Source organism: Schistocerca cancellata, chromosome 2 (assembly GCF_023864275.1).
Source record: "Schistocerca cancellata isolate TAMUIC-IGC-003103 chromosome 2, iqSchCanc2.1, whole genome shotgun sequence".
NCBI lineage: Eukaryota > Metazoa > Arthropoda > Insecta > Orthoptera > Acrididae > Schistocerca > Schistocerca cancellata.
The window spans coordinates 185,584,663-185,606,300 of NC_064627.1; the positions used below are offsets into that span (position 1 = coordinate 185,584,663).

General features: G+C 45.3%; 1 protein-coding gene across 1 annotated transcript in view; it reads left to right on the top strand.

The window, feature by feature from the left end:
- LOC126161503 (uncharacterized) overlaps positions 1 to 21,638 on the top strand; it is a 1,122,758-nt gene that overhangs the window by 1,033,749 nt on the left and 67,371 nt on the right. The window lies entirely within an intron of this gene.

Genomic DNA, 21,638 nt, shown 5'->3' on the forward strand with positions numbered 1-21,638 from the left:
ATAATAGCACAGTATAAACAAAGACCACAAACACGATATCAGGTATGAACCTACCTGGGCAGATCACAAACTCAACTGAATGGCGTCGAAGCCGGCCGCTGTGGCTGAGCGATTCTAGGCGCGTCAATCTGGAACCGCGCTGCTGCTACGATCGCAGGTTCGAATCCTGCCTCGGGCATGGATATGTGTGACTCCCTTAGGTTAGTTAGGTTTAAGTAGTTCTAAGTCTAGGGGGCTGATGACCTCAGATGTTAAGTCCAATAGTGCGTAGAGCTATTTGAACCTTTTTCCCCTTTGCCTGCAGTCACACCACATTCTGACTGCTTACAGCGGCATATTTTCACCTGACAGCAGAAAGTGGAAATACTACGACCACACCGCAAGTACACAGACAACAGGACACCAATACGCACTTACACAATTCTGACACCAACACAACGACCCTCACAACAAACCCACTCACCACAGAAACCACACAGACTCCCACGACTACACCACGAACAGCTGACTCACAAGGCAGACCACACCAGACGCCAACACAAGTTTCAGCGGCATCCGACGCAACGAATAACCCATAGGCCGACGCTCCCAACATTAATCAACACTCCGAAGAATGATGGACACGTTATTCCCCGACCACCGAGGTAGTCATAAAGATTATGGGGTGTGTCACACAACTATTTACACAGTTCACGTCGGGCTCGCTCGCCGGCCAGAGTGGCCGAGCGGTTCTAGGCGCTTCAGTCTGGAGCCGTGCGACCGCTACGGACGCAGGTCCGAATCCTGCCTCAGGCATGGATGTGTGTGATGTCCTTAGGTTAGTTAGGTTTAAGCCTTTCCGAGTAGTTCTAAGTTCTAGGGGACTGATGACCTCAGATGTTAAGTCCCACAGTGCTCAGAGCCATTTGAACCATTTGAATGGCACCAAGAAGCCTGTAGTAGGCATAGTGTATCAGGTGATCGGTGAATGACGTACGTAACAACTTAGTCAGTGGCGCCGAAAATGTGGGACATTTGAAACGGTGTTGTGGTACTGTTCGTGTAGCAGGAAAACGGTACGTTTCTGGACATGAATTCCTATTTTGAACTTAACCGTCTTTTGCACCAATACGACAGCCGTTCAATAATAATGAAACACATTTTTCAGCCAGTTCCGGTTGAAAAAATGCGGAATTTGTTGTGGAGTATCGTGGAATATTTCTGCTTCAGACCGTATAGTTTCATGAGGTTCCTGTTGGTGGCGGCGCTATACGTAACGTTCAAAATGGGGTCTGTAAGGGGGGTGCGATCCAAACAGAGAGCTGTCGTTGAGTTCCTTTTGTGGGAAACAAGAGAGTAACAGATATTCATAGGCGTTTGCAGAGTGTCTACGGAAACCTGGCAGTGAACAATAGAACGGTGATTAGTTGGATCGCACAAAACTGTCTAATCTCCCACGTGCTGGCCAGCCACACACAGTTGTGACTCCTGTAGTGTTGGAACGTGCGGACACTCTCATACGACGTTCCCTTTGTTCATCCGGTCGTCTCTATTTGTACTGCTGCCACACTTGTCCACCATTTGGGGTTCTCAAAGGTGTGTGCCAGCTGCGTTCCTTGCCACCTAACAGCGGACCATACAGTACAACGGAGGACCATCTGCGTGGCTGATTGTGACACTTCTTTGTCGAACATCGTCCCAGGTTATAAAACATCGGTTCATCACTTCGAACCGAAAACAAAACGTCAGTACATGGAATGGCGCCACGCCACCTCTGCTCCCAAGAAAAAGTTCAAAATCGCACCCTCAGCCGGTGAAGTAACGACGACTTTCTTTTGGGACTCTGAAGGGGTTATTCTGTTTCGTGTCTTTCCCCGTGGAGCAATGATCATCTCTGAAGTGTACAGTGCTACCCTTAGGAAATTCAAGAAACGGCTGAGGTATGTTCGTCGCCAAAAAATGGAAGCGAAATTCTCCTTCTCCGCCGGCCAGGGTGGCCGAGCGGTTCTAGGCGCTACAGTCTGGAACCGCGCGACCGCTACAGTCGCAGGTTCGAATCCTGCCTCGGGAATGGGTGTGTGTGATGTCCTTAGGTTAATATGGGTTAAGTAGTTGTAAGTTCTGGGGGACTGATGACCTCAGATGTTAAGTCTCATAGTGCTCAGAGCCATTTGAACCATTTTTCTCCTTCTCCATGACAACGCAACGCCTCGGACAGGTCTGCGCACGCGAGAGCAGCTCACAAAACTTCACTGCATTGTTCTACCTCATCCACTGTATAACCAGTACCACGTACCTTCCGACCTCCTTCTTTTTGGCTCGGTCAACACTGCGCTCCTCACGAAGCAGTACGTAAGTTATGGGGAGGTTATTAAAGCAGCAAGACATTGGTTCCAACGTCGACCAGTATAGTGATACAATGCGAGCATACTGGCCCTCCCAGTAAGGTGCCGTAAGACCGATGGATTGAAACGAGACTTTGTTGAAAAATAGGGTTTTCTAGCCAGAGGAGTAGTGGACAATATAGTCATTTGGAATTTGTAGTAAAACCAACCTCATTTCAGAAAAATGTTGTGTCTAGACAAGACAGCCTAGACACAATGAGAGGAAGCCGAAAGGCACGCGCTTAAACTCACGCGGGCTGGCGTGAGGTCTGAAACAGGATACGTAATGAATGCTATAAAGAAAAGTACGTAGCTTCTGGAATACTTAACTTTAATCCACATTTGTAGAACATCGCTCTTGATGATACATTAATAGACTCTCAATATCTATACTGGTAATGGCGCCTTGCTAGGTCGTAGCAAGTGTAGCTGAAGGCTATGCTAACTATCGTCTCGGCAAATGAGAGCGTAATTGTCAGTGAACCGTTCATGGCAAAGTCGGCTGTACAACTGGGCGAGTGCTAGTACGTCTCACTAGACCTACCGTGTGGTGGCGCTCGGTCTGCAATTACTGACAGTGGCGACACGCGGGTCCGTCGTATACTAGCGGACCGCGGCCGATTTAAAAGCTGCCACCTAGCAAGTGTGGTGTCTGGCGGTGACACCACAAAAAAATATGTGTTGCATTACTTATTGAACGCCCCTAGTACATTCCTCAACCTCTGTAGTGCCACTCCTCTGTAGCCTGTGTTGTCGGTTGTTGTTGTTGTTGTCTTGAGTCCAGCGACTGGTTTGATGCAGCTCTCCATGCTACTCTATCCCGTGCAAGCTTCTTCATCTCCCAGTACCTACTGCAACCTACATCATTCTGAATCTGATTACTGTATTCATCTCTTGGTCTCCCTCTACGATTTTTACCCTCCACGTTGCCCTCCAATACTAAATTGGGGATCCCTTGATGCCTCAGAACATGTCCTACCAACCGATCCCTTCTTCTAGTCAAGTTGTGCCACAAACTCCTCGTCTCCCCAATTCTATTCAATAACTCATCATTAGTTTTGTGATCTACCTATCTAATCTTCAGCACTCTTCTGTAGCATCACATTTCGAAACCTTCTGTTCTCTTCTTATCCAAACTATTTATCGTCCATGTTTCACTTCCATACATGGCTACACTCCATACAAATACTTTCAGAAACGACTTCCTAAAACTTAAATCTATACTCGATGGTAACAAATTTCTCTTCTTCAGAAACGCTTTCCTTTCCTTGCCATTGCCAGTCTACATTTTATATCCTCTCTCCTTCGACCATCATCAGTTACTTTGCTCCCCAAATAGCAAAACTCATTTATTACTTTAAGTGTCTCGTTTCCTAATGTAATTCCCTCAGCATCACCCGATTTAATTCGACTACATTCCATTATCCTCGTTTTGATGTTTATCTTATATCCTCCTTTCAAGACACTGTCCATTCCGTTCAACTGCTCCGCCAAGTCCTTTGCTGTCTCTGACAGAATTACAATGTCATCGGCGAACATCAAAGTTTTGGTTTTTCTTCATGGATTTTAATTCCTTCTCCGAATTTTTCTTTTGTTTCCTTTACTGCTTTCTCAGAATACAGATTCAATAACATTGGGGAGAGGCTACAACCCTGACTCACTCCCTTCCTAACCGCTGTTTCCCTTTCATGCCCCTCGACTCTTATAACTGCCATCTGGTTTCTGTACAAATTGTAAATAGCCTTTTATCCCTGCCACCTTCAGAATTTGAAAGAGAGTATTCCAGTCATCATTGTCAAAAGCTTTCTCTACGTCTACAAATGCTAGAAACGTAGGTTTGCCATTCCTTAATCTAGCTTCTAAGATAAGTCGTAGGGTCAGTATTGCCTCACGTGTTCCAACATTTCTACGGAATCCAAACTGATCTTCCCCGACGTCGCCTCCTACCAGTTTTTCCATTCGTCTGTAAAGAATTCGTGTTAGTATTTTGCAGCCGTGGCTTATTAAACTGATTGTACGGTAATTTTCACATCTGTCGACACCTGCTTTCTTATTGAACGCCCCTAGTACATTCCTCAACCTCTGTAGTGCCACTCCTCTGCAGCCTGTGTTGTCGGTATTAAACTGTAAAGCTCCGATGCTAGGGGTTTTAACAGCTGAACAGTGGTGTTTGCGTCGTCGTTCCCAGCCTTTTGACCATTCCTATATCCAGTACTCAGTGAGAGAACCCGAAGCAAGTACTGCCACGAGAGGTTAGTAGGAGCGGGTGGGGCAGCAGTTTGCGAGGCACGCAGTTTTAATTATGCGCGCCGAGGCCCCTCTGAGCGTCGATTGGCTGCGACCGGCGTACCTCGCCGCGCCCGCACTGGCAGTTGCTAATGAGGCTCTCAGCCGCGGCAGTTAACTCTGCTCCAATCCCAGCCGGTCGCAATCCTCTACTGTCCGTAGGCCTCGCCGGCGTCCGATCTGCAGTCCCTGTTGAATCACGTCTTAGCACTCAGACAGTTCAATTAGAGTCCGCAGCTCGTGGTCGTGCGGTAGCATTCTCGCTTCCCACGCTCGGGTTCCCGGGTTCGATTCCCGGCGGAGTCAGGGATTTTCTCTGCCTCGTGATGACTGGGTGTTGTGTGCTGTCCTTAGGTTAGTTAGGTTTAAGTAGTTCTAAGTTCTAGGGGGCTGATGACCATAGATGTTAAGTCCCATAGTGCTCAGAGCCATTTTAGCCAGTTCAATTAGATCAGGGCTTCACAACATACGTGCTCGCGGAGCAAGCTGTGAGCAGCAAGGCGCGAGCACGGAGCAGAGCGAGCACGCTACCCCCACTACCGGACCAGAGCGGAGAGTGGGGAAAGTCACGTGGGGCACACAACAGCTGCCGCCAGTCAATGTAAATCCGCGGCCACCTGCAGGGATATCACTCACGAATTATAACTGCGACAAATGAAACAAATAAAGGAGAATGTACACGTGCCACATAATTTTATTAGCTTAGTGTATGCCTCTACATTCACATTAATTTGTGAACTGTTACAAAAAAAGGCGCGTCTTGTTACATTTCATTGCAGAGAACAGTTGTTCACACACATTCGTGGAACCGAACATTGATATTATTGTAGCCGCCAGTTTGTGCAAACGAGGAAATCTATGCTGAGGGAAGAGTCTGTAGAATTCCAAAATGTACTTCTTGTTATGAAATTTGTCTCTGTATTCTCCGTCACACTGCAGGTCAATAATTTCTAGTTGCAGCTCAGGACGAATCTCTTAAATATTCGCTGAATATGGAGAGAACAGATCAAAATCACTGTCTAGTGCTGTCAGATCTTGAAAGCGCTGATCAGCTAAACTATGTGAATAACGTTCACAGTCTTTGTGAACATCTTGCATGGATGATAATTTAGGAAAATGAGCTAGGTTTCCTGTTTCCAGCTGACTCACCCAAAGTGTCAATTTCATTTTATAAGCTCGTATTCGATCTATGAAATGAGTAATTAGCAGATCTTTACCTTGTAGTAAAATGTTCAAAGCATTCAGATGGCTAGTTAAATCTGCTAAGAACGCGAGATCACATTCAAACGTGCGCGCGCATTTCCCCTCCCTCCCCTCCCTCCCTACTCCGCGACCTTGCACGTCCAGTTGTTAAGCCCTGAATTAGATCAAGAGACAACAGACACGACTTTAGATACAACGTCAGACATACGCTGACTAAAAAAATTGCAACACAAAAAATAATTAATATAGAGCAATGAAATTTCGGGAATATATTTGTCTAGGTAACATATTTAAGAGAGTAACGTTGCAACATCACAGGTTACTGTCAGCACAAGATAAGTGCCGAGCGAGGCAACCGTGCGGTCTAGGGCGCCGTGTCACGGTTCGCGCGGCCTCACCCGTCGGAGTTTCGAGTCCTCCCTCGGGCGTGTGTGTGTGTGTGTGTGTGTGTGTGTGTGTGTGTGTGTGTGTGTGTTGCCCTTAGTGTGGGTTAGTTTAGATTAGATTAAGTAGTGTGTAAGCCTAGGGACCGATGACCTCAGCAGTTTGGCCCCTTAGATCTTGCCACAAATTTCCAATTTTTCCACAAGATAAGTCATTGCAAATGTGGAGTGCTTTTACGTTAATAACCGGTATAACCACCGCAATGTTCAATTCAAACATGCAAATGTGCATGCATTGCGTGTTACAGGTGCCGTATGTCAGTTTGTGGGATGGAGTTCCGTGCCTGTTCCATTTGCTCAGTCAATGCAGAGACGGTCAATGCTGATATATAAGAAACTATCAGCCTCGATTGCGGTAATGAAACCAACCTTTACCAAGGTTTCAGCCCACATAATTGAGCCTTCTTCAGAAGATATACCTGAATCTATAATTTGTCTAAGATGCCATGGTCTGGAAATAAAACTAAAACAGCCTGAATAGGCGTAGTCACATATTAAAAATGCGGTACATAAGTACTAAGTCAACACCAAGACTTAAGCTCTGGCGTGCGCCTCGTCTCCATGGACGCGTGCGGTGGGCCTCGGGAGCTCACGTGAAACTAAGTAGGACTAGATAACGCGCTGCAGATCAACATGGCGGTGAAGATTGCGCAATCTAAGTGGGACCATGACTGTCAAAGATAAAAGACCAGCGCAGTTATATCTTAAAACAAATAACTTATACAAACGTCGAAAATCTTAAACATAAAGCCTCTGCACCAGTTTATGACTAAAATGTAACAAACTACGCATGGATTTATATAAGTTCGAACACACTACCCCGACTTACACTACCGGTATTAGAATATATCAGCCTTTCACAACGATTCTAATACTGTAAGTCGGGGTAGTGTGTTTTATCTTATCTTTGACAGTCATGGACTCAGTTAGACATGCGCAATGTTCCCCGCCATGTTGACTTGCAGCGCGTCATATATATAGGTCTACTTAGTTTCACGTGAGCTCCCGAGGCCCACCGCACGGCGTCCATGGAGACGAGGCGCACGCCAGAGCGCTACAAATCTGTCGACATGAAGCACAAAGATGTATAATGTTAATAATGGCTGTTTTACTTAAAAAGCTTTAAGAGTTTTCACAAAAAAATTCGGAGGAATTACATTTTAGCACGCCATTTTAGCACGCCATAGGATTGTACACCAGAACCGTTAGAACCTCTTCAGTCATTGCCTCACTGGTTTCTTAGTGATGCTTTCAACGCCACAACATAGTCAACATCGGGACAGTATACTCATGACTGCCCTTAATGATCGTGTCCATTGCTAGTTTGTCAGCCAGTTTGTTGCCTCGAAAGTCGCAGTGTCCATTTAATTTCAAAGCTGTTGTGTTGAAGAATATCCACCTGCTGCCTTATCTCGAATATTAGTTGGCTATTCTGGCGTTGTCTACGGTTGTACTGCAGTACGTGTAGTGCTGTCTGCGAATTAGATAGTGTAAATGTAGCTGCTTATGTTTCATATTTCAAAGTCCTTGTCTCCCCGTAAACTAACAGCTCCTGAGCTTCATTCCGAGGCCTCTTATCGGATGATAAAAGTCTACCATGGGGTGCAGGTTTCCTCCCTCTCGCTGCAGCATTAGCTTCGGGCTGCTTTGCGTGACCAAAGCCATCTCGTCGTTCTGTAACTGCTACCAACGGGCCCCCAGCAATGCTATAGCCGCTAGCGTTCCCTTATATTTCTAGCAGGTGTTTCTGGCCGCCATTGCCTAATCTCGCTCTATACAGCTAAAGCTATTTTCCTCGGTAAAGCGCGAAAGTAAACAATGTTATCGAGTAGGCTGTCTGATTCTGTCTTTCTCATTACTTTTGATTGTTTCTGTTCCTTAAACGGGAATACGGAACTAACGTGTAATTTCAACCTTCAAGTTATTCCCACAAATTTTCTGCGTGGTACCGAATGGCACCTGAGCTGCCAGAATGGTATTAGACGAAGACGTTTAAATTATGATGTAAGAATATTATCGAGGGAACCGCATGTCCTCGGCTTGGTTGTTAATTGTCGATTCTTATGATCTGTGTCTCCTTTTGTTTACCTGGTAAGGATTTCGGAAAATACCTTGTAAATTAAAAAATACACTACCGGCCATTAAAATTGCTACACCAAGAAGAAATGCAAATGATATACGGGTGTTCATTGGACAAATATATTGTACTAGAACTGAGACGTGATTACATTTTCACGCAGTTTGGGTGCATAGATCCTGAGAAATTAGTACCCAGAACAACCACCTCTTACCGTAATAACGGCCTTGATACGCCTGGGCATTGAGTCAAACAGAGCTTGGATGGCGTGTACAGGTACAGCTGCCCGTGCAGCTTTAACACGATACCACAGTTCATCAAGAGTAGTGACTGGCGTATTGTGACGAGCCAGTTACTCGGCCACCATTGACCAGACGTTTTCATTTGGTGAGAGATCTGGAGAATGTGCTGGCCAGAGCAGCAGTTGAACATTTTCTGTATCCAGAAAAGCCCGTACAGTACCTGCAACTTGCGGTCGTGCATTATCTTGCTGAAATGTAGGGTTTCGCACGGTTCGAATGAAGAGTAGAGTCACGGGTCATAACAAATCTGAAATGTAACGTCCACTGTTCAAAGTGCTGTCAATGCGAACAAGAGGTGACCGACACGTGTAACCAATGGCACCCCATACCATCACGCCAGGTGATCCGCCAGTATGGCGATGTCGAATACACGCTTCCAGCGTGTGTTCACCGCGATGTCGCCAAACACGGATGCGACCATCATGATGCTGTAAACAGAACCTGAATTCATCCGAAAAAACGACGTTTTGCCATTCGTGCACCGAGGTTCGTCGTTGAGTACACCATCGCAGGCGCTCCTGTCTGTGATGCAGCATCAAGGGTAACCGCAGGCATGGTCTCCGAGCTGATAGTCCATGCTGTTGCAAACGCTGTTGCAGATGGTTGTTGTCTTGCAAACGTCCACATCTGTTGACTCAGGTATCGAGACGTGGCTGCACGATCCGTTATAGCCATGCTGATAAGATGCCTGTCATCTCGACTGTTAGTGATACTAGGCCGTTGGGATCCAGCACGGCGTTCCGTATTACCCTCCTGAACCCACCGATTCCATATTCTGCTAACAGTCATTGGATCTCGACCAACGCGAGCAGCAATGTCGCGATACGACAAACCACAATCGCTATGGCTACAATCCGACCTTTATCAAAATCGTAAACGTGATGGTACGCATTTCTCCTCCTTAAACGAGGCATCACATCAACGTTTCACCAGGCAACGCCGGTCAACTGCTGTTTGTGTATGAGAAATCGGTTGGAAACTTTCCTGATGTCAGCACGTTGTAGGTGTCGCCACCGGCGCCAAACTTGTGAGAATGCTCTGAAAAGCTAATCATTTGCATATCACAGCATTTTCTTCCTGTCGGTTAAATTTCGCGTCTGTAACACGTCATCTTCGTGGTGTAGCAATTTTAATGGCCAGTAGCGTATTTTTATTCTCTACAGCTGTACTAGTGTAAAAGATTGCTACCTACAGTGCCAAAATGTTATTCATCCATAAAGTTAATTCGTCAAGTCCTTGCGTAGGAAAATGCTGTTTTATGGGAATGTAGACTTTCTGAAGGAATTTCACTATGAAATTTTCATCAGTGGAGTCGTTGCGTCGTCTTGTCACAGCAGTTAGAATGGTCTCCTGATGGTTGTTTTCAAGTGAAGATGTCCCTCCGCTGATGGCCCAACAGATGGACCAGTCGCGTGATTGTGTCAGTGATGTAGGGACGGGGGGGAGCGCGGTGTCCGCAGCGCCGAGTCCAGGTGTTACCTGTTTATTCCACCCGCTGCCTGCGCCGTTTTTGTTAACACCACGTCCCATGGGGAGGTTAGTTAGAGATCCCTTCCTCGATACATAACGGTCTTGTCGATCGGGACGGCAATAAAAAGATCTAGCGTAGCAACACGCCTCTGAACTGCTTCGATATCGTCGTTCAGTTCGACCTGCCGCGTGTCCAAAACGCTCGAGATGTACTAAAGACTAGACAGGACAAGTGTTCTGTTCGAGATCTCCTTTAAACACGCACGGAAAAAGAATCGCAGTACTATGAAGGAGTTGTGCGACACAAACGAAAATTGTAGGCGCGTTTTTACACCTGAGAACTGATGTATATTTAAATTTCGTGCCAGTCGTATAAGAATAGCGCTAGTAGACTTAGTACCTGGTCTGTGCAGCTCCTATTGGGTCTGAAACCTGCCTGCTCTAGAAGCCATCCCACCAGAGCAGGCAGGTTTCATACCCAATAGGAGCTGCACAAACCAGGTTCTAAGTCTAACGACATATATTGAAGCAGGTTTTCAAAAATAAAAAAAATACTGTGGTAGCTTTCATAGACCTAACAGCTGCCTAAGACACTGTATGGAAGAAAGGACTTCTACACAAACTGATAAAAGTAATCCCCTGCCGTATGACACTGAGACTTATCAACAACATGCTTTCGGATAGATACTTCCAGGTGATACAGGGTAATGACATAAGCAAACAGAGGAAACTGAACAATGGACTGCCTCAAGGATCAGTTTTAGCACCAATGCTCTTTAATCTTTACATCTCTGACCTGCCTGAAACCATCTCAAGGAAGTTCAGCTATGCTGATGATATGGCCCTAGCTATCCAAAGCAAGCAGTTTGAAGACACTGAAAACATCCTCACAACTGACTTAAACAAAATGCATGAGTATTTCACCAAATGGAGGCTAATACCAAATCCCACCAAGACTGAAGTCAACTGTTTTCATTTGAACAACAGAATGGCGAGATATGAGCTGAAGGTTCATATGAATAACAGTGAGCTGCGATATCAGCCATATCCAAAATACCTGGCGGTCACTCTAGATAGGACACTATCCTTCAAAAGACACCGGGAAACTGTATCCAATAAAATAAGCTCACGGAACAGCCTCATTCAGAGGCTGTGCAGCACTAACTGGGGAGCAGCAGCAAACACACTGCGAACCTCTCCACTCGCCTTAGTGTACTCTGCAGCCGAGTACTGTGCACCAGTGTGGTTAACCAGCAAGCATGTAAACAAGGTGGGCACCCAGCTCAACGCTGCTATGAGAACCATAACTGGATGTATAAAGTCTACCCCACGATATTGGCTTCCAACACTTAGTCATATAGCTCCACCCTCCCTGTGAAGACAGGAAGCTCTGATGAAGGAATACACAAAAACAATGAGTAACCCCCTACTTCCTAACCATGAAGATGTCCCAACTTTGGAAAGAACACGACTCCGCTCCAGAAATCCCCCTTTAAGACTGGCCCAACAACTGTCAGCTGCCAACTTCAGCATGGATACTAAATGGATTGATAGTGCCTCCCCTGACCACCGTGAACTTACCTGTCCATCAGAGAAACCTAAGGGCTTTGAACTTCCACGACAGCTATGGAAAACCCTAAACAGAATCCGAACAGGACGTGGACTATGTGCACGCAATCTACACAAGTGGGGAAAGCTTCCCAGCCCTAGCTGTGACTGTGGGGCACCTAATCAAACAAAACAGCACATCGCCCAGGACTGTGAATTAAAAGCCTACCAGGGTAGACGGGCTGACTTCTTCAACGCCACACCGCCCTGCCTCGAATGGATGGCCAATTTGGACGTCAGAATTTGAAGACTTGTGTAACGCAAAATATCTGCTCTGATGTTACTTTTTATTGTGTTCGTGTATTATATTTTATCTGAATATGTATCCTTCACTTATGTATGTTATAGTATATTTTATCATATAATTTCATAATGTAATAAGTGTAAACCATGTGTGTAGCGCCATACGCTAAATAAATAAATATAAATAAGTAAATAGCGCTAGTAGCGCCACTATGAGGATGCAAATCAAGTATGCTTTAAATACACACTGTAACGGTGGAATGATGAAGATTAGATGGGTAGATCACATAACTAATGAAGAGGTATTGAATAGAATTGGGGAGAAGAGGAGTTTGTGGCACAATTTGACCAGAAGAAGGCATCGGTTGGTAGAACATGTTCTGAGGCATCAAGGGATCACCAATTTAGTACTGGAGGGCAGCGTGGAGGGTAAAAATCGTAGAGGGAGACCAAGAGATGATTACACTAAGCAGATTCAGAAGGATGTAGGCTGCAGTAGGTACTGGGAGATGAAGAAGCTTGCACAGGATAGAGTAGCATGGAGAGCTACATGAAACCAGTCTCAGGACTGAAGACCACAACAACAACACCGGTCATCAGCGTTAATTACCTTTGAGACTGGCCGCGGTGAGTTGATATTAGCCAAGGCTACCTTTAAGGCGAAAAAGACACCAATATCAAAACCTTACTGAGTTTGAATGGGATCGTGCAATTGGGGTAAGAAAAGCTGGATGTTACTACTTGGATATTGCAGAAAGGCTTGCCAGGAATGTAGCCACTGTACATGGCTGCTGCAGCGGTGGTCACGAGAACGTACAGTCACAAGAAGACCAGACTCCGGACGGCTTCGTGGCACTACCGAGATGGAAGACCATTGAGTTTGGCGTATGACTGTGGCGCGTCGTACTGCATCTGCAGCAGAAATCTGAGCAGCATTTATCTCCACAGTGAGACAACAAACTGTTACAAATCCGTACAAGGACAGCTCCGAACCATACGCACTGTAGCGTGCATTCAACTGACCACAAACTACAGTCCTTTGCTACTTCAGCGATGGCACACGAGAGCGCATTGCAGGGCAGTGTTGAGATCTGTCGTGTTTTCTGATGAAAGCTACTTCTCCATCGGTGTCAATGAGGGCTGTGTGTTGGTTAGGAGGAGACCAGTCGACAGCGTGCACCCACCTCACCTGTCTGCGTGCTAGTCACACTCGTGCTACACCTGGCCCTACGGTCTCTGGTGCGATTTCATATGACAGCAGGAACATTCTCGTGGTTATCCCGCACATCCTGACTGAAAAACATTTCGTCAGTCTGGTGATTCGATCTGTTATGCTGCCATTCATGAACAGCATTCCGGGGGGTTTTCCAACTGGATAACGCTCGCTCACATACCGCTGATGTAACCCAATGTGCTCTATAAACGGGTAGAAAATCGGATGCACAAGATTACCGGCCAATTTCACTGACATCGATTTGTTGTAGGATCATGGAACATACTTTGTATTCTGACATAATGACCTTTCTAGTCTCTGAGAAGCTCATCTGCAGAAACCAGGCCGGCCGGGATGGCCGAGCGGTTCTAGGCGCTACACCCTGGAACCACGCGACCGCTACGGTCGCAGGTTCGAATCTTGCCTCGGGCATGGATGTGTGTGATGTCCTTAGGTTAGTTAGGTTTAAGTAGTTCTAAGTTCTAGGGGACTGATGACCGCAGCAGTTAAGTCCCATAGTGCTCAGAGCCATTTGAACTTTTTTTTTCAGAAACCTGCACGGTTTTACGAAACAGCGGTCATGCGAGACACCGCTGGCCCTCTTTGTGCATTATATACAACAGGCTCTCTAGATACCGGCTCCCAGGTTGAAGCCATATTTCTCGACTTTCGAAAGGCGTTCAACTCAGTTGTGCACTGTTGCTTGCTACAAGTGCGCGCTTGCGGTCTATCCGATGACATATGCGGTTGGATAGAAAGTGTTCTGACAGACAGGCAGCAGTATGTCGTCCTGAACGGAGTGACTTCAACAGAATCAAGAGTAACTTCAGGTGTGCTCCAGGGCAGCGTAATAGGTCCTCTACTTTTTACGAATTACATAAACGATCTGGTTGTTTGTATTGACAGCGGCCTGACGCTGTTTGCCGATGATGCTGCAGTCTGCAGGAAAGTAGTATCACACGAAAGTTGTGAGCGAATCAGTGAGGATTTGCAGAAAATAAATGCGTGGTGTCATGACTGGCAGTTATCTCTCAATATTAGTAAGTGTAACCTACTGATTATAACAAGACGAAAATCCCCATTAATGTACGAGTACAAAATAAATGCCCAGTCTTTGGAAGCGCTAACGTCCGTCAAGTATCTGGGTGTGACTATTCGAAATGATCTCAAATGGAATGATCAGATTACACAAGCAACGGGTAAGGTGAACTCTAGATTGCGGTTTATTGGTAGAATCCTTAAGCTAAGCAGACTTCAACAGAGGAAATAGCTTACAATACGTTAGTTCATCCAGTCTTAGAGTATTGTTCGTCTGTATGGGACTCTTACCACTTGGGTCTGATTCAAGAGACTGAGAAGATCCAAAGAAGAGCGGCAAGATTCGTGAATGGTACATTTAGTCATCTCGAAAGCGTTACAAATCTCATAGAAAGTTTGAAGTGGGACACACTTGCCAGATAGAAGGAGCGCTAAACGGAAGGGTCTCCTCACTAAATTCCGAAATCCGGTCTTCACTGAGGATTTAGAGCATATATTATTACCACCAACTTTCAAATCGCGTAATGATCACCATTCAAAGATAAGGGAAATAAGAGCTCTTACTGAGGCGTTCAGACAGTCGATTTTCCCTCCCGCGATCCGCGAGTGGAACAGAGGGTGGGAAATATGCTTTTGGCGCTAATTGTGCCCTCCGCCACACACCGCTTGGTGGCTAGCGGAGTATATATGTAGATGTAGACAGAGAGTCGACATGTTGCCTTGACATGCTCGATCACCAGATCTGTCTCCAGTCGAGCACATATGGGACATCATTGGACAAAACTTTTCCAGCATCATCCACAAAACAGCTTTAACCGTCCCTGTAATGACCGACCAAGTGCAACAGGCATGAAATCCATCCCACATATTGACACCTCGTACCTAAACAGTAAAATGCATTCACGTTTACATGCATCATCCAACATTTTGGCGGTTATATCGTTTATTAATGTATCAGCATTTCACTTTTGCAAAGGCTTATCTCAAACTTGCATTAACCAGTGATCTTGCAGTGTTCATCACTTAAATATGTTACCTAGACAAATCTTTTCCAGATATTTCGCCACTAATGCTGTATTCGAACATTATAGGCTTGTTTTTCGTACTCATCTGAGTTAACTTACATTTTTCCCCGTTTAGAGCAAGCTGCCATTCACCACTTCAAATGGAAATTCTGTCCAAGTCAACCTGTACGCTCTTACAATCACTTAACGACGTCACTTTCTCATACACTGCCACGTCGTATCAGCCATCAGACGCAGATTCCAGCTCACCGTGGCCGCCAAGTCATTTACGTACAGGGTGATTCCGTGAAGATGTTACAAATTTCCGTGGATGATGATGAATGGTATCTGTATCAATATGAGGTGAGAGATCTTGGTCCGGGGACGATCGAGTTGAAAGAGATAAACCAAAATCGTACGGATACCTCTGATAGTGGAATATATGACCCGGTATTATTGTTGCTAAGATTGTGGAGCGGGCAACTTTCAGAGGTGGTAGTATGGAGCAGAACAAGAGAAAAGTGTCTGGTAAATAAGCAGAAGAAGTTAAGGTAAACATTTTAAAGCCCATGTTTACTAGACTTTTTCTTGTTTTGCTCTGAACGTTGCCTTCCCTACAGTATTATCAGCAACAGTACCGGTAAATGTATTCCACTTTCGACTCGGCGTTCCCAGATCATCCCTTACCTCAAATTGATACATCTACCCAGATCCGTCTTCGCTGAAAGTTTGGAACCTCATCACGGAATAAGCGTTTTTATAGATAAGAAGAACGATCCTGTCATACTTCGCTGGGGCACTCCCTATATACCGTTGTCCCCTGGAGATGAAGCTATAGTTGCTTCGAAGTCGGTAGCAAATAAATTAAAACAATGAACACTGCTGAGTGGGAGAACGGTGGAATGAGAATAAACTATTGCACAGCTGATGTTCCCCTTTTCTAGCTATATGGAGGCAAGAAGACTAGCAAGCGTAAGATATGCAGAAGTGTTCCTGTGAATTTTTGGAAATAAGAGAAATACGCCATGAAGAGCTGTGAGGTTGGGCCTTGCTTAATGCCTGGATAGCTCAGATGATAAGCTCATTGCCTGCGAAAAGTAAAGTTCTGGGTCCGTCGCACAGATTTAATCTGCAACGCAGTTTCACAACAGAGCAAGCTTCTTTGCTGAGTGAAATATTCTAACCGGAAATAGCTCGTCATGTTCTTGTGTGACCCAAGAGTGCCCATAGCTTTTTTCCCTCGACAGTACTGTGTCCATTTATATTTGTACACTGTAACTGTCACAAATGCACGCTTACGAGTATATCTCCGGCGTGTCGTAACTGACACACAGAAGTGACAAAACCACGCGAGACGTCTTTCGGTTTATATTTCAACTTTTTCAAAGCCCGATTATATAAAATACTATGGCGAGAATCTTTCTGTCCCTCGGAGTCAATAGACGCTACATCCTTCCTTAACTGTTTCTTCATGCGCATAATTTGATTCGTGATAGTATAGATCATTTTATTTTAGTTACCTACCTAACAAACAGGTATCTAGACGCCTTTTCGCATTCGCACTGCCAAAAAAATGGCTCTGAGCACTATGGGACTTAACATCTGTGGTCATCAGTCCCCTAGAACTTAGAACTACTTAAACCTAACTAACCTAAGGACATCACACACATCCATGCCCGAGGCAGGATTCGAATCTGCGACCGTAGCGGTCGCGCGGTTTCAGACTGTAGCGCCTTTAACCGCTTGGCCACCACGGCCGGCTTTCGCACTGCCACCCAGCCCGGAAGGAAGATGCTCTGACAATCTGAGCTGGATTTTCTTAGGGAAATACTGATGGCCAACGGCTATGCCGACCTTGCCATATCTAGGGCCATCAAACGAAATGCTAATAATAATACAAACGATGAGAACTGTAAGTAGGCTGTTTAGGTTTTCTTAGCGCTCTGTTATGAAAATCACTGGCTGTGCTGTGTGCAGTCTGTGGCTAGTTTGCATTGTTGTCTGCCATTGTATTGTTGGGCAGCAGGATGTGAATAGCGCGTAGCGTTGCGCAGTTGGAGGTAAGCCGCCATCTCTCCCCTCACATCCACCACTGCTGGCGGCACACCTCCAACTGCGCAACGCTATGCGCTGTTCACATCCAGCTGCCCAACAATACAATGGCAGACAACAATGCAAACTAGCCACAGACTGCACACAGCACAGCCAGTGATTTTCATACAGAGCGCTACGTAACGTTGCCAATAAGAAAACATAAACAGCCTACTTACAGAACGGTCTCCTGCACTTTCTGTAAGATAACCGCTTGTGTCAGGAGGCAGAATCTTTCGGAACAGTTGTCTAAAGACTACTTTTTTTGGTGAACAGAGAGACAATACTTCATCCGATCTACAGTGGACATACCTGACACCAGCACACTGCGGGTGCATATAAAGTGACGTCTGCTTTTGGCAAAGTATACACGCTGTTCCAGGAGAAACGTTCAGTACTCAGTGATATGACAGGAATGACCATTCGAAGCAAAAAGGTGGACTAACAGGGGCCCTAAAATGCATACCTTCAGAGCTATGATCCATTAGTAGAAGACATGTGTTTCACAGTGTTGTTGTTGTTGTTGTTGTTGTGGTCTTCAGTCCCGAGACTGGTTTGATGCAGCTCTCCATGCTACTCTATCCTGTGCAAGATTCTTCATCTCCCAGTACCTACTGCAACCTACATCCGTCTGAATCTGCTTAGTGTATTCATCTCTTGGTCTCCCCCTACGATTTTTACCCTCCACGCTGCCCTCCAATACTAAATTGGTGATCCCTTGATGCCTCAGAACATGTCCTACCAACCGATACCTTCTTCTGGTCACGTTGTGCCACAAACTTCTCTTCTCCCCAATCCTATTCAACACTTCCTCATTAGTTATGTGATCTACCCATCTAATCTTCAGCATTCTTCTGTAGCACCACATTTAGAAAGCTTCTATTCTCTTCTTGTCCAAACTATTTACCGTCCATGTTTCACTTCCATACATGGCTACACTCCATACAAATACTTTCAGAAATGACTTCCTGACACTTAAATCTATACTCGATGGTAACAAATTTCTCTTCTTCAGAAACGCTTTCCTTGTCATTGCCAGTCTACATTTTATATCCTCTCTACTTCGACCATCATCAGTTATTTTGCTCCCCAAATAGCAAAACTCCTTTACTACTTTAAACATCTCATTTCCTAAGCTAATTCCCTCAGCATCACCCGACTTAATACGACTATATTCCATTATCCTCGTTTTGCTTTCGTTGATGTTCATCTTATACCCTCCTTTCAAGACACTGTCCATTCCGTTCAACTGCTCTTCCAAGTCCTTTGCTGTCTCTGACAGAATTACAATGTCATCGGCGAACCTCAAAGTTTTTATTTCTTCTCCATGGATTTTAATGCCTACTCCGAATTTTTCTTTTGTTTCCTTTACTGCTTGCTCAATATACAGATTGAATAACATCGGGGAGAGGCTACAACCCTATCTCACTAGTTGCCCAACCGCTGCTTCCCTTTCATGCCCCTCGACTCTTATAACTGCCATCTGGTTTCTGTACTCTGAACAAATTGTAAATAGCCTTTCGCTCCCTGTATTTTACCCCTGCCACCTTCGGAATTTGAAAGAGAGTATTCCAGTCAACATTGTCAAAAGCTTTCTCTAAGTCTACAAATGCTAGAAACGTACATTTGCCTTTCCTTAATCTTTCTTCTAAGGTAAGTCGTAAGGTCAGTATTGCCTCACGTGTTCCAGTATTTCTACGGAATCCAAACTGATCTTCCCCGAGGTCGGCTTCTACTAGTTTTTCCATTCGTCTGTAAAGAATTCGTGTTAGTATTTTGCAGCTGTGGCTTATTAAACTGATTGTTCGGTAATTTTCACATCTGTCAACATCTGCTTTCTTTGGGATTGGAATTATTATATTCTTCTTGAAGTCTGAGAGTATTTCGCCTGTTTCATACATCTTGCTCACCAGATGGTAGAGTTTGTCAGGACTGGCTCTCCCAAGGCAGTCAGTAGTTCCAATGGAATGTTGTCTACTCCGGGGGTCTTGTTTCACAGTAGCGAACATGAAAATGTGGTCGTAGCTCTTAAGGTATGAATTTTAGAAGCCTTATTTACTTGGACATTATTTTCTTATTTTGGATTATGTTATGTTACGTTAACCAGGGACCTAGAAACGACGGAGGGGCTCCGTCCCCGCCGCAGCCGCAGTGGTCCGCAATCCCACGACGACTACCGCAGTCCACTTCACCCCTCCGCCACTCCACACCGAACCCAGGGTTATTGTGCGGTTCGGTCCCCGGTGGACCCCCAGGGAACGCCTCACACCAGACGAGTGTAACCCCTATGTTTGCGTGGTGGAGTGATGGTGGTGTACGCGTACGTGGAGAACTTGTTTGCGCAGCAATCGCCGACATAGTGTAGCCGAGGCGGAATAAAGGGAACCAGCCCGCATTTGCCGATGCAGATGGAAAACCGCCTAAAAACCATCCACAGACTGGCCGGCTCACCGAACATCGACGCAAATTCGCCGGGCGGATTCGTGCCGGGGACCGGCGCTCCTTTCCGCCCGGAAAGCCGTGCATTACACCGCACGGCCAACCGGGCGGGCTTGGATCATGTTACTACCTTTCAAAATACGGAAATCGAAGATACTGCAGTAGAAAAGATTTCTTTAACAGTATCGAAGGTGAATAACTACTCACAGTTCTTAAGATACGTGTTTTACAGCCCATGTTTACTAGACGCTTTTGGATCGTATTATCGTTCCTGTCATATCTCTGAATACTGATCATTCCTCCTGGGACACTCTGTATCTCGGCTGGAAATCTGGAAGGACAGTAGAAAACAAAAAAAAAAGTGCGTTAAAGAGTCAGAACGCCACACACATTTAAAAGATAAACCAGAGGTAGCGAACTAGAAACAAGAATGTGACCGGGTTATGTATTTTAATAATAGACGAGTGCTAGTAATATTTATGAAAGGAAAGTCGTTGAAGCAGTCGAAATGTCGAAGAATGAGTACAATTTCAATAGAGATGACGGCTTCTTTTTTACCCGTTATTATGGGAGTAAATACCTAGCGACGGAGAGCGAAAATCATGAACAGTTACAAGGAAATAACCAAGGCGGTGCAGTAACAACTAAAACTTTGGATTCCCCCTTTTTGTCGATATCTGCTTGCAGTATTTATGCACCAATTGCAACCTCAAGATTTTTGTACACTAACTCCACTCCTCCTAAAATGGGCGGGAAACTATCATTTTATAACTGGACGTGACACGGTCTTTCGACAATCTCCAGCAATCCAGGAAAACACCACCTACAGAAGTACTCAGTACTGGAATCGAAATGACGAACAGTGCAGAAGTCTGAAGAGAAGCATGACGCGACTTAATTTCATTGAACCAAACTGTTCGAAGAATCGCGAGGTAGAACGGAGGAGCTGCTTAGAAAAAACTGCCACTGTTTCATGGAAATTTAAACATTTGTGAATCCACTAAGGTAGATGCGCCCTACGATACGTTGTTATGCACACAACATGCGGAGCCAGCATCCACCGTAAGTCGCGAGATTCCCGGCCGACTGCGCTCTGCCAGTGTTGTAGGATTCTTGAAGTTATATTAAGAATATTTCTGCTGTTCCGCTAAGAAATACTGCTTGGGACTGTGCGAGCGCTTTTTTTTCTGCCGACTTTCGAGAGGAAATATTTTTCATCGTTTCTCATCTAAAGTACGAACAGCTTTCCTCTGACAAGTTGCAGCGTTTCCAATATACTTGCCATTTGTCACTTTTTCACTCGCGTTGTTGAAACCAAAAAAGCAAAAAAAGTAAATAAAAATAAAATAAAATCCTGACAGTCAAATTCGGTTCACTGATCCTTTTACGTAGCTAAAAACTTTCGCTCCAAGCTGTTGAGGATGTAGAGATTTATACATGATTCTTGCTCTCATTTTATCCACTAATATACATAGACGTACATTCTCCGAAAGCGATCATACGTTACATGGCGGAGAGTGCCTTGTGCCATAGCAACAAAAAAAAAAAAAAAAAAAAAAAAAAAAAAAAAAAAAAAAAAAAAAAAAAGGCTCTGAGCACTATCGGACTTAACATCTACGCTCATCAGTCCCCTAGAACTTAGAACTTCTTAAACCTAACTAACCTAAGGACACCACCCAACACCCAGTCATCATAAGGCAGAGAAAATCCCTGACCCCGCCGGGAATCGAACCCGGGAACCCGGGCGCGGGAAGCGAGAACGCTACCGCACGACCACGAGCTGCGGACGGAGCAAAGCAAATCCGAATCTATACGCTACCGTCGAGCCCTTACTGCTGTTAGGTTGTCTTCGCGGTCC